Here is a 20,213-nt window from a genome sequence, read left to right on the forward strand (position 1 = left end):
AGTTCCCGTCCTATCGGCTTTCTCTCCTTTCTTGCTACCTAGCAACAACCAGGTGCAAGTGTTGGGTCCAAAATATGCTTTCTTATTTTTTACAAAAATTAAACGATTGACGGTAAAAGAAAAAGAAAACTTGAGACTCGACGCGTCATTAAATGGCGAGCAGGCCGAATATTAAGAGCTAAAAATAATTAAAGCTCCGCCGTAGTCGGTCCATGCCCGGTTGTGAAAGGAGGAGGGATGGGTAGCTTCAGTCTGAATCAGAGTCAGGGGGTAGGTGAGGAAAGCGCAGGAACTTTGCAATATTGTATATTACTGACTGATCAAGCTATCACTACACCTGGCAGTTAGGGATAAAATGCATTACCGAAAATGAGGAGAAGGAGTCGTCTGACTTGGTAACTGAGGCGGGCTCCCGTAATGGATAGCACGGCGTCGAAACCGCTAGTCGTGGGGCGGTTCGATTTCTACGCGCCATTGCTCCGCTTGTTGCAGCTGTTTTGCCAGAATCTGTGCTGAAAAGTTCAGCAGATTCGCGAAGGAGCTGGATGAAGTGGACTGAAGAGATGAACCTCTTCATCATCTTCATCATCCGAGTCGCAGACCAGCACCGCTTTATTACTTTCAGCGACACAATCCCAGCCATCATCAGGAAGTGTGTTCGACTTGAGGTCATCGCGGAAACTGGTGAGCAAGAGTCAATGGGTGCAGAAGCGACGGCATCAAGAACACCGCGCCACACCGCAGGCAATAGTTACAGTACTCGCCGAAGCATTCTTCTCAACCGTCCAGCTGAAGTTTCCACTGAGGTTAGGGGCGAATTCCAAAGAGCATGTATAAAATTCTCAGAAATGGATCCTTTGCATACACCAGGTATTCCCAGGCTCTATGCATCTCCAGCAACTCCGAGAGTTCTATCTCAAATCAATGATGAGATTGCATCTCGGCTGTATGCTGATATGTCACTTCTGCAACTGCAATCACTCGTGCCAGATTGCACGGTCAGAAGATTCGCTTTCGTGTTATTGGTTTGAGTGGCCGATGAGATCCACCATGGAAAATTCGTCCGGAACGTTGGCGCGATTCACTTAGGTAGGACATTGGTAAACTGATTCAGATCAGTACTGGCAATGCCAGCAGACGGGTGAGAAATAAGGTGCAGAGGGCTTACAGAAACTCTTCCATCGCCAGTGAAACAGTGAAATTCTGGACACATTAAAACGGAAATTTTCTGTCATATGAAATTGGTTACGACAGTATGGCGAAAGTTACTCCTGATGTGTTCAGGATGCAACATACGCGAGGAACCAGCGGAGCTTTTTCAGATCCCTCAACGAATCCCAACAGAGTGTCCAGACAGTACAGTTTTCGGTAACGGAAGCGAAAGAATATCGGGGTTGACTTTGGGAGGTACCCGCCCAGCATGCAGAGTGCACCACCGCCGAAAGTACTCCCCATGCCACAACCTCCGGCATGAATTTCGCGAATGTTACCGAAGAGGATGCCATAAACACCTCGAAGAGGTTCCAGGTCTGGGTCGGCTGCAGAACTTCTAGTACAAAAGTTTACCAGTATGCCAGGACGGTTTACACAGCATAAATCAAGTCATTAACCGGACGGAGGAATTTTCACCCTTCCTCACTGCGGGGATTACCTACCTCATTCCTAGAAAGGACGCGGTGCAGGACCTGGCGGACACACGACCGATCACTTGGTTACCAACCCTCTACAAATTCATAACTTCGATCGTTAGTGGAAGGGTTAACGCACATCTTGAGACTAACAAAATTCTGTCCGAATTGTTGCTGAGTCGGTTCAAGGGGTTTCAAAGGGCAACTCAATATCAATTTGGTAGTTGTAAGACAAGCAAATAGACGCCAAAGAAACCTCTTTAACTGCTATATCGATTACGCCAAGGATTTTAATACGCATACATGGCTAATCGATGTCCTACATCTGTACCGCATTGATCCGAAACTAAGAAAGTTTATCGACAGTCATGGAAGGGCAGTATACCACCTTATCAGTGCGTGCATATGAGAGTGCTAATACTTCACAGCACGTCCATATACGGAGGGGCATCTTTCAGGGGGATTCGGTGAGTCCCCTTTAGTTTTACATGACACTGAACCCCCTTTCATGGCTACTGAATGATGCTAGAGAGCACGGTTTTGCAATAAAGTATGGCCTACGCGCTGCAAACTGGCACACTTGATGTGCTTAGACGACATCAAGCTGTATACTGGTACTAATGACGACCTTAGAAGTCTGTTGCGAATAATAGACATGTTTAGTTGTGATATTCGTGATATTTGTCGAATCCAAGCTATCCGCAAATGTTACGCATACCGGACATAGCACTGGTGACCTCCACATCGAAGCTGACGGGGACGGACTTCTACAAATACCTAGAATTCTGCAAGCAACCCACGTTCGAGTTGGTGATCTGAAGGATGCTCTGCTGTCCGAATTCCTGCGAGGTATACAGCTGGTACTGAAATCGCATCTCTCGGGGAAGAATAAAATAAGCGCATTGAATATATTTGCTATCCCGTCGCTGGCTTATGCATTCGGAATATTGCGGGGGACAAATACCGATCTGAAAAAGGTCCAGCGGCGGATACGGACTACTATTTCCAATTTCCAAATCCATTATCCAAACTCTGCCGTGAAGCGGATGAACCTGCCTCGTGACATCGGAGTTAGGAGCGTGGTTGACGCAGCGGAATAACATCATCGCCAAGTCGGGTCGCTGTGCACTTGCTTTTACAGCAAAGAGCAGGCGAGTCCTCTGCATGCGCCTATCTGTAACAAGGCTGTGGTCTGACTCCACTTAGCATGAAGGATCAATCTTTCAATACTCTGAATGCGATGAAGTCGGACCAAGAGCAGATCGATGAATGGAAGTCGAAAGCAATGCACGGTAAACACGTGAATCGTCTTTGGCAGCCATTTATCGATTTGCATTTGTCGAACAGATGGCTGTGTGCTGGAGAGCTCTTTATTGAGACGGAAGGGTTCATATATTTATATATATAGATCATTCCGACTTCCTTCCACATCACATATGAACGCAAAACCTGTGCGCTGACCAAGTTGTTCGTTTGAGATAGTGTCAGGCCGGCGTACTCCGATGATACGACGCAGAGTAGACTTCACTTTCCATGAGCTGCTCGCATATAGCAACACAGACTTCATTTCCGGATTGTAGACAGGACAGCGAAAACGGATCTAGTGGATGTTGCCCGGCTCATTTGTTATTGAGCACATCCACTTTGATGCCACTGTTGGCAGCAACCACGCTTACTAGATATACAAATTGATCGGCGCCTTCCATACTCTGACCATTAATGCAGACAGGAGGAGTGCGAAGACCCGTTAGACTGAGAACCTTGGTTTTGTTTGTGTTTATCTTCAGTCAAACTCTACTTGTCTCCCTTTCCAAATCTAGAGTCATTTCTCCAAGGCCCATTACCCCAAACGGATGTCATCAGCGTAGTCGGGAAGGATGTCATCTTCCATTAAGTCCTCCACGTCCGGACAAGGCAGCAGGAAGAGCGCCACCAATAACAGGAAAAATAATGTCAGTGCCAACATGCAAACCTGGCAAGCTCCGCTTTCGACCTCAAAATCCACAGAGATTTTACCTCGGTGCAGAACGTGGCATTTCGCACCATCATATGTCGCCCTGATTATAACTACATACTAGGTTCTCCGGAACGCCCCTCCTGCGTAGAGCACTCAGGTATACTCCCTGTTCACACTATCGAAAGCTTTCTCAAAATCGAGCAGGTGTAGCGAAAATCTAAACTCTGCGCACAGTTCCAAAATGATCCATAGGGTGTTGATGTGGGGAATGCAGAATTATCCGGAACGGAAGCCGGCCTAGATGTCCTTTGATGCGTACTAGGATTATTTCATTCATTATCTTTCAGACACTTAAAACGGGTCCCCTTCTTCGAGATTTTGACGTTTATCCCCTCTTCCACTCTATAGAAAGGTCTTGGGTTCCCAAGATTTTTGTACTAGTGGCAATACCAGATCTGCAGTAACTGCACATGTTACAGTGACTAGTTATTTCATCCACAAGTGGCGGAGATATGATATGGTTGAGAACCAGGGTAAAGTGTTCATTTGACCTCTTTAGTTACTCGTCATCGTGCTGGAGGAGTCGGTCATTAAGGTGCTTCTCAGGACCATCGAAAGACCGCTTGCAAGTTGTTTCGTGGTCTAGTATACAGTTCGGAAATCATTGGGTTCCGAGGTGTTCCGTTGAATAAGTGAGAAACAAGAGAATGATGATGAGAGCTGATAACACGATGTAACTGAAATCGTTTCTCCACGAATACTTTTTGTAATTATGTAATACAGCGTAGCGGTCAATAGAGTCTTCAATCCTTTCCGTTCATCGATTCGCTTCCACGACTAGATAGCCAGCCAGATTTTGCGACACCTCATCGGGACATGACTAACGACTTGCGTAGCACCTAAGGGCATTTGTGATGGCGTCCTAATGCTCTACGATATTCTCAGGTGAGACAGAAAGGAAGTATCTTCCGTCCTATAAGCACCGTCGAGCGACAGCCGGATAATATAAGTGGTCAATGTTGCGCTTGGGGGATCGCATCACATGTCCGAGTGAGGTGCTGTTAGAGCCCACCTTGACATTGAGATCATCCATTACAATCACAATGCCGCTTTGAGTAAGCTTCTTCTAAACTGCATGTAATTGTTCGTAAAACGCATCATTCTCTACTATATCGTTGCTCTCCGTTGGTGCATAGCACTGTACCATTGTGATGCTCCTTAACTTGAACCGCGCCTTAGCTGTCAGAATCAAAGCATAACTTGCACCGTCAGAAACAATTCGACAGCGGATTCACGTTGGTTGGTACCTGGAAGAAAACAAAAGCACCTTGCCGCAAGAGGTAGAGGAGTACCCTGCAGAGTCTTCCCCCACCCCTATCTTACTTCACTTATGGCCAGTATATCCAACTTATTTCGTTGGAATTCTCGGGAGAGTTGGAGAAAATGCACATGCTGGGGACCCTCGATAACGTTGTCTATGAGCGTGCGCAGAAGCCAATCATACCCCGTTTTCGACCGCCACAGCAAGCAGAGAAGTGTATTTGAGTGTATTTTTAAGCCTCAACTCATAGGGTCCTAATGGTAACACTAACGTACGAGAGGAAACAGCAGATCTACAGTCTAGTCAAGTCCAAAGGCTTTACTCCATTTGAGTGCGATGATGGCTGAAATGATTTTTCTTCTGCTTACAGGAAGAATCCGTATCCGAATGTAACGGTGACTAGCCATTCCATCCACAAGAAGAGGAACCTCACCGGGTGTAATACGGTTAACAACCATGGTGAAGTGTTCCATTCACTTCTTCGGTTGTTCATCATCGTGAATGATAAGCAGACCGTTCACGGCCTTCACAGGACTATCGAGAGATTTACAATCATATGTAGGCTCTTTCGTGATGCAATGTACGGTTCAATTGCGATCTGCGGCATCTTCCGCTTCCCTAATCAGCGCAATAGTACATTCTCTGTTATCATGGGGTACACATTACTGAATTTCTCGGGATTTCGCTCGATGCCCGAGTTCGAGCGTGTCATGCCCCCCACCCCCCTCAGCGGTCTATAGAGCCTTCAACTTCTTCCGTTCATCGATCCACTTCCACAATTCCGCGGATCTTATTACGCCCCTTCCGGCCGTCGACCTGTACAGCTCCCGAGAAAAGAACATTTTTGATGGCGGCCCAATATTCATCGGTATTTTCAGGTGAGAACAGTATATTTGCCGTTCGACCAACAAAATAGCTTTCCTATTGTCAAGCGACAGCCGGGTCTACAAGCGGTCGATGGTGAATTTATAGGGTCATAGCTCAACTATACGAAAGCGAACCTAAGCAAATATCAGATCATCATCATTAACGGCGCAACAACCGGTATCCGGTCTAGACCTGCCTTAATAAGGAATTCCAGACATCCCGGTTTCGCGCCAAGGTCCACCAATTCGATATCCCTAAAAGCTGTCTGGCGTCCTGACCTACGCCATCGCTCCATCTTAAGCAGAGTCTGCCTCGTCCTCTTTTTCTACCATTGATATTGCCCTTATAGACTTTCCGGGTGGGATCATCCTCATCCATACGGATTAAGTGACCCGCCCACCGTAACTTATTGAGCCGGATTCTATCCACAACCGGACGGTCATGGTATCGCTCATAGATTTCGTCATTGTGTAGGCTACAGAATCGTCCATCCTCATGTAGGGGGCCAAAAATTCCTCGGAGGATTCTTCTCTCGAACGCGGCCAACAGTTCGCAACTTTTTTTTGCTGAGAACCCAAGTTTCCGAGGAATACATGAGGACTGGCAAGATCATAGTCTTGTACTATGGTGAGACGTTTCGAGCGGAACAGTCTTTGTAAGCTGAAATAGGCTCTGTTGGCTGACAACAACCGTGCGCGGATTTCATCATCGTAGCGGTTATCGGTTGTGATTTTCGACCCTAGATAGGAGAAATTGTCAACGGTCTCGAAGTTGTATTCTCCCATCCTTATTCTTCTTCGTGTTTGACCAGTGCGGTTTGATGTTGTTGGTTGATTCGTCTTCAGTGCTGACGTTGCAACATATATTTTGCCTTGCTGTCATTGATGTGCAGCCCAAGATCTCGTCCCAATGGCCGCCTGCTCGATCTGGATGAAGGCAGTTCGTACGTCACGTGTGGTTCTTCCCATGATGTCGATATCGTCAGCATAGGCCAGTAGTTGGGTGAACTTGAAGAGGATCGTACCTCTGGCATTTACCTCAACATCACGGACCACTTTCTCGAGGGCCAGGTTAAATAGGACCCGTGATAGGGCATCCCCTTGTCGTAGACCGTTGTTGATGTCGAAAGGTCTTGAGAGTGATCCTGCTGCTTTTATCTGGTCTCGCACATTGGTCAGGGTCAGCCTAGTCAGTCTTATTAATTTCGTCGGGATATCAAATTCTCTCATGGCCGTGTACAGTTTTACCCTGGCTATGCTATCATAGGGGGCTTTGAAGTCGATGAATAGATGGTGCAACTGTTGTCCATATTCCAACAGTTTTTCCATCGTTTGCCGCACAGAGAAAATTTGATCTGTTGCTGATTTGCCTGGAGTGAAGCCTCTTTGGTATGGGCCAATGATGTTCTGGGCGTATAGGGCTATCCGGCCTAGGAAGATAGCGGAGAATATCTTATAGATTGTACTCAGCAACGTGATACCTGTATAATTGCTTCACTGTGTGATATCTCCCTTTTTATGTATGAGAGAGATAATGCCTCGTTGCCAATCGTCAGGCATTGATTCGCTGCCCCATACCTTGAGCACAAGTTGATGAACCACTTGGTGTAACTGGTCGCCTCCATATTTAACCAATTCGGCTATCAGATATATATCAGATGGTGATCCTTTTCGAGGCCAATGTCAGCGGCACTCTTGTTACGCACACCCAGGAGACAACTCCCGAATCTACTGCTGAGTGGGAAGTGGTGGATCATTGCTCGTACCGCGTTGGTGAGTTGAAACCCAACTGACCTTCTGGCAGGCTCTGTGCTACAAATGACGAACTTCCACCATCGCTATGGTCGCCAAGCCCGTTCCTTCCAATAACATACCAGAACAAGGCGTTGTCAGATCCCACCTTGGCATGGGAAATGGTACAGTTGGAAGTCTTTCAGAAGTCGGCTCCCAAGTCAACGGAGCATGCCTATTGATAGCCGCCTGAACCAACTCGACATCAGATTCGCATCTGCTACCATTTTGCTTTGGAGAGTATATAAGCACATTGCCTGAAGAGAATCCCATTACCTTAATTCGCTTATGCCCAGAATGTTCGTATCGCTGGAATTTCCACTCAAGTTGGAGAAATCGAGCATTCTGGAGACCTTCGTTGCCATTGTGAAGGAGCGCGCACACATTCCAGAAACTAATCATAGTCCGTTCTGGATACAAAGATGCAGGTTGCCAGCCCATAAATTTCCATCCCTTTTAGTCGCCTCTTACTACAAGCAGGGAAGGCTCCCAGTGCTGTACAGTATAGTGAATCTAAAAGGCAATTTGTCCCGAACTAGCATTCAATCCCGTATTGAAATCAAATGTTCAGGAGAAACATGAGTCTACTAAAAATCTGCCATTGGAATGCATAAAATCGAATTGGAGTGTTTCCTCAATAACGACGAAATAGATATCATGCTCAGCTCTTAAACACACCTAAGGGATATATGCAATTTCGGCATCAAAGAATTCATATTCTTTGATATAACACTTGAAGGTAGTGCTACCCTTATAAAATCCCGTCTCAAGCTTGAAAACTATTGAAAACAGCACCTATTAAACCGATGAAATAACAATATCATCAATCTACTGCCCTCCAAAATTCAAAATTAGCAACAAACAATTTTCTGACTTTTTTCGACTCTGGGCAATATATTAATAGCTGCGGGAGATTGCAATCCAATTCAATTCAAAAGGTAAAGAGCTTTGGAGTGATCTGAGCGGCACTGGCCGAACGATCGCGGCAAAAACCCGACCTCATCGATTTCAGAATTACGAAAAGTATTGGTCAGGTAACGATTTCAATTCAACCATGTTACCAGCTCTTATTCGATCACTCTCCTGTTATCATCCACATGTTCGGACAGCGTTCTAGAGGAAGCGAACCGGAAGTTCTGACAAACAAATCTATAAATTGGTTGCATTATCGACAATAAATTGTAGTTCTCACTTAGTCAATGGAATACCTCTGAATACGAAGCATGACGTTGACCTAGCCATTGAGAGTTTCGCTAACACCCTGTACTTGACTGCACGACTGTCCATGAAAGCCAACCAAAGGATGATTCACAAAAAATGAAAACTGAGACTTGCTTGGCAAACACATTCTTCTCCGGGGATAATGAGCCGAGGCAACAAAAGAATTACAGAAAACTCTGCACAATTAATACCAGCAAAGTATGTAGAATTACGTCACATGTTTAACTTCGACAGCAAACATCGACTACTTTCTTTGGAAAACTTGTAGAAATCTGAAAAAACTGCAACAAAATTCACCACACTTGCACCTAGGAAATGGTAACTGGCCCGCAAGTCATGCTGAAAAAAGTGTCGCATTGGCGACTTATTTGCCCCCAACCCAGTGAACGACAAGTTCAGCTTCCGCATGCCTCATCTGCCAAAATGAACCTCCGTTTCATAGCTAGAAATGCAGCGTGCATCATCAGAGAACTCAATCCTAAAACAAAGCACATAGCCACGACAAAATTACAGGCAAAATGGTCTTCAGGCTATCAAGCATCTGATTAGGATCTTCAAAGGGATGACATGTATTGGTCACTTCCTGAACATGTGAAAAACTTCTGCTATTATCATGGTCGCCGGGATTCAATGTAAGTACCAATGTTCTGCCCGATAAGCCTACTTCCTACCTTATCAAAAGTATTTGAAAAACTGCTAGCTTCAAAGATTCTGTCGTTTGTACTAAGTCGGAATTTAAGTCTTGACTTTAATTCAGCTTCCGAGATAGGTTCACCGTATCGAGACAAGCTTTTAACCAGAAGAAAATATTGTTTCACTATCTTTCTCGATATTGCCCAACCTTTCGACAGAGTGTAGCACAAAGGGCTATTGTACAAGGTTAAACAAATTCTAACGGCAAATGTGCATCATATACTATGTTGATGTCCTATATAAAAGTCGGTTATTCTGATGAGGAAACAAAAGCTCAATATGCAAAGATCATCCTATCAAACCATAGAACATGGAATTAAAGCCAGGACGACAAGACGATTCTTAGTTCGCATGAAAACTTTGTGGACACCTCCAAATCCGTATAATTTTATTCGAAAAAATGGTGGTAGTAAAAGCTGTCACGTTACATTTACTCTGAATCGGAAAGCGTGCCCGCCCATTTTATTAAATAGAGTCAACATTCCATAAACTGAAAATGCCAGAAGTCTTGGCTTCCACCTCGGTCGACGTTTTATTTGGAGAAGACTCATCGAAGCCAAACGAACGCAAGTGACATTAAAAGTAATAAGCCGGGAAAACGGAAGCTGGGTGCTTCAGGTATGAAAAGGTTTTGTGTATTTCTTTTATAGAATCATTTAAGTGTGTATTTGTCCCATTAGTACCTAGCACGTAATACATGCGTATATTTATGAGAATATCCACTTTCGCGTGATATTCACATCCAAAGTCTTGAATTTGTACAGAAACGGAAACTTTGACTTATTATAACTTTGCTGTAGGATCATGCTTTATGTTATAGCTTGTGATTCTTGGATGAACTTCAGGGCGGTTTGAAACCAATTACTGAAAATTATAGTAATATACTATTATTAATTTTAAACAGATTTGTTCGGAGCCTAGGCAACGTACGGTGGAAGCGTCTTCATTTTTTCAGATCTGTAGGTTGGATAATTTCTGAGAATGGTTCTGTTAAAGAAATTATCATTTTCGCTCCACTCCCCACCTTTCCAACAAATGTCCAAACTAAGGGCGGCTTCAGAAAGTACTAACCGGGGCCTTTCATTTGACCCCCCACATGATTATATTTGGTGAAAAAAAATTAACCCTTCCCCCTTTTGCATGTATGGGGATCCCCCTTAAATTACGCGTAGGATGATGTAACTCACTACATGCGTGAGCGTTCCCAGTATTCCCCTTTCGACCAAATTTGGTGTCAATTGCTATAACCGTCTCCGAGAAAATTACGTGTGGCAAATAGACAGACAGACAGTAAACCGATTTTAATAAGGTTTTGTTTTACACAAAACCTTAAAAACTATCTATAAGTATAATTCTAGTTAATCACTAGATAACAAGTTGCTTTATTGCAAGTCATTAATTAAACATGTCTGGGCCGTCGGAATTCAATTATTCGGTGCAACAAAAATTTCAAACATCAAACTGCTTCAACAAACTTAAGCGGAGATCCTTCGAATAGCAGCGAATACATCATCATCACCATCAACGGCGCAACAACCGGTATTCGGTCCAGGCCTGCCTTAATAAGGAATTCCAGACATCCCGGTTTTGCGCCGAGGTCCACCAATTCGATATCCCTAAAAGCTGTCTGGCGTCCTGACCTACGCGATCGCTCCATCTTAGGCAGGGTCTGCCTCGTCTTCTTTTTCTACCATACATATTGCCCCTATAGACTTCCCGGGTGGGATCATCCTCATCCATACGGATTAAGTGACCCGCCCACCGTAACCCATTGAGCCGGATTTTATCCACAACCGGACGGTCAAGGTATCGCTCATAGATTTCGTCATTGTGTAGGCTACGGAATCGTCCATCCTCATGTAGGGGGTCAAAAAGCGAATACATCGTAAAAATAGTATCTTGCTTACACCATCAGAAATTTGTTGAACAATTCTCATTGAAATGGTCAAAATAAATCTATCCTACACCTAAGAATGCTGCTGAAGCTAGCCTTTTAATAATCAGATATTTCAAACGCTAAGGAAGAATTTTGTTTTTTTAGTTAATAAGATTCGATAACATGTTATTAGTTCTGCAAAAAGTGACGGAAAATACAATAATAGATAAAGCTGAAAGAAATTGTTAAAGCTGAGTTTCCTGTCTATCACAACTCCGAAGCATTTGATGTCGGCTTTGGAAATGGTGGTATGATTTTCAATTCAACTGTGTGTGAACTGGATGAACTCACTATCTTCTATACGCTTTGCTATTACAACCATGTGTAATCGGCGTATCCTTCACCGTTCTTTCTTCCGGAATCACCTGTGGGGGTCCCGGGAGACATTATCATCATCCTCAATCATACGGATTAGGTGACCCGCCCACCGCAATCTGTTGAGCCGGATTTTATCGACAACCAGACGGTCGTGGTATTGCTCATAGATTTCATCGGCGGGCCAAAAAGTTTTTCTTTAGAACGGGGCCAAGAATTTGAAATTTTTCTACCTAAGAACCCAGGTCTCCGAGGAACACATAAGGACTTGCAAGATCGTAGTCTTATACAGTAAGAGCTTTGAGCTTATGGTCAGATGTTTCGACCGAACTGTTTTTGTAAGCTGAAATAGGCTCTATTGGCAGTTAACAACGGTGCGCGGATTTCATTGTCATAGCTGTTATCGGTTGTGATTTTCGACCTTAGATAGGAGAAACTTTCAACGGTCTCAAAATTACTCTCCTATCTTTATTGTTCTCGTTTGACCAATGCGATTCGATGTTGTTCATTCTTTGGTTTTTGAAGCTGACCATCTTGTACTTAATTTTGCCCTCATTAATGTGCAGCCCAAGATCTCGCGCCGCCTGCTCAATCTGGATGAAGGTAGACCGTATATTTCTCAGCTTAGGCGAGTAGTTACGTGGACCTGATGAGGCTGGTGCCTCTCGCATTAACATTTGCATCGTGGATCACGTTTGCCAGGGCCAGGTTAAAGAGGATGCACGATAGGGCATCACTTTGTCTTAGACCGTTGTTCTTGATGAATGGTCTCAAGAGTGATCTTACAACATAGCCCTTTTTTCTACTAAATCGGTATTGACATCAGCGGTGAGATAGATGGAAGATAGAAGATAGATCTTCATTTGGCCGATTTGAACGCATTTTTCACGTTGAGGGCTGCAACCATTCCTTTCTTTCCTTCTTTTGCATTTTTGGGAAGCCAGTGAACACTTTGAAAGCATGACTTAAGAATTTGAGGATGAATTGCCATTCACTTACTCACCTTTCTCAAAGCGTTTCCCGCTACGATGAATATTTGCACTTATTGAGTAGCGAAATTACTGCTTATTATTTTCATGGGTGTTTCCTATTAATCAAACTAGAACAGAACAAAGGAAATTCACTCTCTACTATTTTTAAGGTTTTGTGTAAACACAAAACCTTATTAGAATCGAGTCGATCTCTGTATGTCTGCCTGTCTGGCTGTCTGTCTGGCTGTCTGCTGTCCCACCCGATTTATTCGGAAACGGTTTGACCCATTGTTACGAAAATTGGTAAGAGCGTGTGATCTGTTGTTACCTTTACATGCAGCAAGTAGCCCCGTTTTGTGTTAAGTTTAAGGGGAAGGGGGCTCCCCATACCAGTGAATGGTGGGTGGAACATTTTTCTCATAAAATGTAGCCTTGTGGGGTATCAAAGGAAAGGGCTCAATTAGTACTTTTCAAATTTCCATTTTAGGTATCAGGTGAAACATAGAGGAGTGAGGTCTCAAAATATTACCATAAAAAAGTGTAACAGGTCTCGTTCTCAGAACCTATCCAACGAAAAATTTGAAAAAAATCACAGTGGTGCATCTCTATGAAATGTAGGCCTGAAAATACATCCGGTTCCGATATCTGCATAAATAAAGTTAGTAATAGTATATTAGCATATTTTAGAAATTCAGCCGGAAACCCCCTTAAGTTCATTCTAGAACGTGTTTGTATGAAGGACGACATAAAGCACAATTTGATCAAATTTAAAGAAAATCCAACTATTTTTAAGAAAGTTATAGAGAGTGAAACTTTACCATTCGTTGTGAATTTCCTGCATTCTACAACGTGTATGACGTCATCATCCCAGTCCAGTTTTTGACAGTTATGTGTGTATCTAGTTATATTTACGTGCTAATGAAGTTTGCGGGTAGTTAATCCAGATAGATATATTTGTACATTAAACCAGGGCTATTTAATATACGTACTATATATGTACATATGTATACTTTTCTGCATGAAGTAAACCGGAAATATAGGTACGATCAATTTATATACGGGCATGGATATGTACAGTATTTGGTAATAGGCAGTTTGTTTGTTTAGGGTGAGAATAATATGTATGTCTGTAATATGTACGCATATCTTGTAGTTTGGAAAAAATATGTTGAATTTGTAGCTATATATGGATGGAAAAATCTGCATAGAAGTTTTTCACATATTTTAAGATGAACACAAAACCTGTATACCCGAAGCGCGGGTATTCCGACTTGTTTGGATAAAATGTACGATGAATAAAGCTGATAGGGAATGTCGTTCCTTAGAAAATACGTCCACCACTCTTTTTAGTTTCTCAGTCGGTGAGATGACGGGACCGGATCGAGAAGAAATGCTTTTCCTTATATCTCGGCAAGTCTACAGAACTCTATTTCAGAATAGCGTTTGAAGCACACTTCTCCTCCATCAATGCTCATTCAGAACATCTCCGCTGCATAACCATACAAAAGATATTTCCTGCTTCCGGACTCAAATGAAAGGTCCTATTCAATTCATAAATCTTGGGAATACCTAAACAGTAATCGACTTAGTAAACAAAAGGCTGGACATACATATTCAAGGGAAGCCACGTCATAACAGCCATCTCCATTATTTCTGCATATGCAAATATAGTTTGTAAGTTTCTTAAGAACGGTGTGCACCTAATTAGCCACGTCTTATAGTGTGTAAACATAATGAGTAGTATTTTCCTGAACTTTTCCTTGGCTGCATGAAAAATTTATGAATACCCGCAGTGAGCAACTAATTGTGGTAATTAAGATGAAATGATCAGAGGTGTGCTGAATCGCAGATCTGCCGCTCTTGACTACATGTGAAGTCAATTCACATTAAAAATCTACAAAATTATCTGCCCACATAGCTACATCCACAACTGCACTATTGAATGATACCAAGCATATGCACATAGATATGTACTATGTCAGTTGACTAATTACTGCTAGGGGGATATTTCCGGTTATTCTCATTTTATGCAAGGAAAATAGATGACGCGTACGCAAAAATATATAGGCCCCATAAAGACCCCTTCATCCATACGATAGAGACCTAGGACCGATATTAGCCACTGAAAATATTGATAAGAATCAATAGTGCAACAGCCTAGTTTGAAAGTGCATGCCAGTGCAGTTTACTTCAAGAATGTACATTAAGACAACATGGTCTGCATTGCACTGATCCGTGATTATTACCTTGATTTAATTTGGATACATTTAGCTGAGTCGCTGATATTTTCTATATTCATCGAATTCAGCCAACTGCTATGTATAATAGGTAAATTAATGTTGAAAGCACCACCATAATTTGTCCTGCAAAGTACTCTACCGATGATAGTTAATTTCTTACGCTGCACACTAGGAGTTCTATATTATTAGCAGGTGTGAAGAAATTCAGCTAAAGAGATACAAAAAAGTCTTCACATAGACTTGTTATCACTGAGGAAAGAAGAAGTAATTCCCGAAATATCTGTATTTGTTAGAATAAATATATACACCAAGCGAAAAAGAAAAACAAGTTTTTCATTTCAAATAATTAATCGCTGGAAACACCGCATAATTACACTCAGATAATATTATTAACTTTATTTAAACGGGAATCTATATGGAGAGTATTTTGAGGGCTGGATCACCATATTTCTTTGCAGATATTTGGGACGGTTAGTTTCTGAGAACGGGTCCTTGAAGTAGCCGAAAACAACTGATCGAGACTTTTCAGTTCATACCCCACAAGACTATTTTCGGCTAAGAAAAATTGTACACCCGCTCCCCCCAACCTTTGTATGAATGGAGACTCGGCCCCCCTCCAAACTTCAACGTGGAACTATGTTACTCATAGGGGATTCATGGGTGCCATCATCCTATCAAATTTCGTATCAATAGGGACAACCATTTCTGTGATAATCGGTGTGATGAACAGACAGACAAACGGCACTGTGAGGAGTTGCTAGACCTCCCATCATGCGCGACCCTCGCTGGCGGATTGGCGTATGCGCTAGTGCTTGTTCATCTTTGGTGGCTATGGAAAGGATACCCAGAACATAAAACCACTATGGAAGACGTGAGAAGGAGAAAACTTTCGGGACATGGGCCCGGAACTATACCAAGCGGACTCCGGGTCGTCGATATTCCTCGACGGCAGTGCCTCGGTGGTGGACGACTTAGCTGCCATGCATTAAGTGCCACAAGTGCTTTAGATTTGAAAAAGGGGGCGTTCAAGCGAAGTACCACTCTACCGAAAACACCAGCAATAAAATCGAAGCAAGATGTGTTGATGTGCTGGTGGTAAAAGGGTAGTATAGGTCCCAGGACGAAACGTGGATCGGTACCCACGATGGAGCATAAAACCTGGGAAATGCCTGCTGAACGAAAACCACTACCAAACCCTATCTCCACCTCCACGTGGTGACCGCTGGGAGCTCTTTCATAACGAAAAACTGCAGACGGAGGTGGATAAAGACGAGTCTCCCACGCCTAAAAACGGGACAAATTGTACCAACTGGTCCTCCAGGTTAGGGGTTGGGTAGGGCTGACAACCCTACACGAAAAACCGATGTTACGGAGCCACGAAAGGAGCCTCGGACAGGATGGACTTTACAACGACGAACCCGGCAACGACAACGGATTAACGATTTGCGCATTTTCTCATGGAACGTCCGCTCCCTTTACAGAGATAAAGCTGATGAGCAGCTAGCCGATACCCAATATAGGGCTGATATAACAGCGTTACAAGAGATGCATGGACCGGGACTGGTTCCCTGGAGACGGGATTTTAACCGCCAAGTAGGGAAGGAGCCCGTATTCAGGCGATACGTTGGCTCCCATAGCTCACACGAAAAAACAAACGATAACGGACTGTGGATTATTCAATTAGCAGGGTCACACGAAATGGTTGCAAGAGTACCTGGTTTGCACGGAGCGTGGTCAACGAACATACATGGGCTTCTCCAGACGGGACCACTTTCAACCAAATTGACCACGTGTTGATCGAACACCGCCACCTCTCAGCCTGGATGAATGTCAGAACCCCTCTGACAATCAGGTGAGAAGCCATTCACAACACAGTCCTCCGCGACACCTATAAGCGGGAAATGGATGCCGCAATAACCGCAGTCAACAGTGGACCTGGAGATGAGGCATCAACAAATGATCTTCACAACCACCTGAAAAACGTTATCATTGATACGGCCACAAAGATACTTGGCCCCAGCTGGGAGCAAAGTCGGAACGGCTGGTTTGACGATGAATGTAAGCTAGCTACGGAACGGAAGTATCCTGCATACCGAGTCATGTTGCATTCTCAAAGAAGACTTATCACGAACTCCGTCGAGCGGAGAAGCGACTTCACAGACGGAAAAAGGAAGCCTGGGAGAACCAACAAGTCTGTGAACTAGAAAAGTACAGGGAGCAACCGTACCAGGCGCGGAAGTTTTACCCACAAGTCAGCAGGATGAAGCCTTATACACCTCGATGCTCATCCTGCCGAGATAAAGAGGGAAATCTGATTTCCAACAGAATGGGCATATTGGAGCGATGGGTTCAGTACTTTGATGAGCTACTGAACAACCAGAACATCGGTGAGTTGGAGGTCCCGCCAACTGAAGACGACGGACAAATACTGCCACCACCAAGTTTAGGAGAAACAGTCCGTGCAATTCATTGGCTAAAAAATCATAAGTCACCAGGAGCCGATGGAATTACAGCCGAATTGGTTAAATATGGAGGCGACTAGTTACACCAAGTGGTTCATCAAATTGTGCTCAAGCTATGGGACAGCGAATCAATGCAACGAGGCATTATCTGTCTCATACATAAAAAGGGAGATATTACACAGTGCAGCAATTATAGAGATATCACGTTGCTGAGTACCATCTATAAGATATTCTGCACTATCTTGTTAGGCCGGATAGCCCCATACGCCCAGAACATCATTGGCCCATACCAAAGAGGCTTCACTCCAGGCAAATCAGCAACAGATCAGATTTTCTCTGTGCGGTAATGGATGGAAAAGCTGTTGGAATATGGACAACAGTTGCACCATCTATTCATCGACTTTGAAGCCGCCTATGATAGCATAGCCAGGGTAAAACTGTACACGGTTCCGACGAAATTAATAAGATTGACTAGGCTGACCCTGACCAATGTGCGAGGCCAGATAAAAGCAGCAGGATCACTCTCAAGACCATTCGACATCAACAACGGTCTACGACAAGGGAATACCCTATCATGTGTCCTCTTTAACCTGGCCCTCGAGAAAGTGATTCGTGATGTTGAGGTAAATGCAAGAGGTACGATCCTCTTGAAGTCCACCCAACTACTGGCCTATGCTGACGATATCGACATCATGGGAAGAACCACACGTGACGTACAAACTGCCTTCATCCAGATCGAGCAGGCGGCCATTAAGGCGAGATCTTGGGCTCAATGAAGGCAAGACAAAATATATGGTGGCAACGTCAGCACCCAAGACGAATCAACCAACAACATCAAGCCGTACAGGTCAAACAGGAAGAATAAGGATAGTAGAATACAAATTTGAGACCGTTGACAATTTCTCCTATCTAGGGTCGAAAATCACAACCGATAACAGCTATGATGACGAAATCCGCCCATGACTGTTGTCAGCGAACAGAGCCTATCTTAGCTTACAAAGACTGTTCCGTTCGAAACGTTTCGCCATAGGGTCAAAGCTCTTACTGTACAAGACAATGATCTTGCCAGTCCTCATGTATTCCTCGGAGACTTGGGTTCTTAGCAAGAAGTTGCGAACTCGTGGCCGCGTTCGAGGGAAAAATCCTCCGAAGAATTTTTGGCCCCCTACATGAGGTTGGACGGTTCCGTAGCCTACACAATGACGAAATCTATGAGTGATACCATGACCGTCCGGTTGTGGATAGAATCCGGCTCAATAGGTTACGGTGGGCGGGTCACTTAATCCGAATGGATGAGGATGATCCCAACCGGAAAGTCTATAAGGGCAATATCTATGGTAGAAAAGATGCCTAAGATGGAGCGATGGCGTAGGTTAGGACGCCAGACAGCTTTTAGGGATATCGAATTGGTGGACCTCGGCGCAAAACCGGGATATCTGTTGCGCCGTTGATGATGATGAAGATGTATTGAAAGCAGGTCGCAGGATGACAACACCCGAGTAGCGACATTAGAAGGTACTACAGGACTAAGGAAATTCAAGAGAAGTTTGTCAACTCTGAGATCAATGCCAAAGATCAATAAATATAAAGCGGAGGAATGGTCAGTGCATGCTAATGGGGAAGGAACAACCCTTCCCACTGCTTGATGTAAAAATAGTTGAGCTATTCGAGTTCATCAAGGACAAGCACAATGTACACCAAGCCCTAAAAAATATGGTCAGAGCTATTTGAGTGCTTTACAACAAATTACAGCAGGAAGAAATTTGAAGGACAAATCGAAACCTACTACTCCAATGGTTTCACAGGCGACCCAAGTGACACCTAATCGTATTGGCATCAACCCACCACCAATAGAAAGCACAGGAAAGAGATGGGGATACTCTGGGAAATCAGCATGCGCCTAAGTGGAAAAAAGGCATAATAGGAGAAAACAATAAGGGCGAGCTCCGGCAAAATCCAAGGCGAATAAAAACGGTGGATGGACCAAGGTAGTTAATAAAAAGGCGAAGAAAAAAGCAAGCAGAGGCAATTGTGATCTCCAGCAAAGGTAATTGAATATAAGAAAGATCAAAGCTGATTCCGACCTAAAAGATCTAGGCGGAAACATCAGCAAGATTCGAAGGACGCAGAAGTTCGACCTTATGTATGAGTTGAAAAAATCCAGCTTGGGAATAATTGATGGCTTTTTAGCCCCCGAATGCCCATTTGGGCAGAATGGCACAGTACGGGCCCAAAAACTTGGGTGATGTTACATCCAAAGCAAAAATTTGCACTGACATAAAAGTACAGTTTAAATTGGAGGAACTTGCCTAGAAGTCCTTTGCGAGTCTGCGAAGAACCTATGAGAATACTGAAACGTATCGCGGAAGCTGTTGACGGCCGGGAAAGTTCATATCGGCTGGGTCGTTTGCCGTCTAAGAGGTGCTTCAAATCCTTCACGTTTGGTCGTTTCGCGACGGTATGTACTAGCGGCATTGATCGGTCTGATCGATGCAGAAGGTGTAAGGAGAAAGGCCATATTGCCAAAGAGTGCAATAGGGACCCAAAATGCTTGAAGGAAAGTAGAGACGGGAAAACCCCCCTCATCATTACCGAACCCTACAGAAACCGTCACGGTGGTAAATGGGTTAGAGAATTGATTGGTGGAGCGGCGATATGGTCAAACGGTCGACAAGCCATACAATGTAGAGCGGTTAGGCCCCACCAAGTTTAACACTATCCGAATTCGAGGAAATGCTTGACAGTCTTATTCTCGACACAAAGGGTCGTAGTCCGTGACTCCAGTGCTTGTGCCCCTGAGTGGAGTAGCAGA

Source organism: Hermetia illucens, chromosome 4, assembly GCF_905115235.1.
Source record: "Hermetia illucens chromosome 4, iHerIll2.2.curated.20191125, whole genome shotgun sequence".
In the NCBI taxonomy this organism is placed as follows: Eukaryota; Metazoa; Arthropoda; class Insecta; order Diptera; family Stratiomyidae; genus Hermetia; species Hermetia illucens.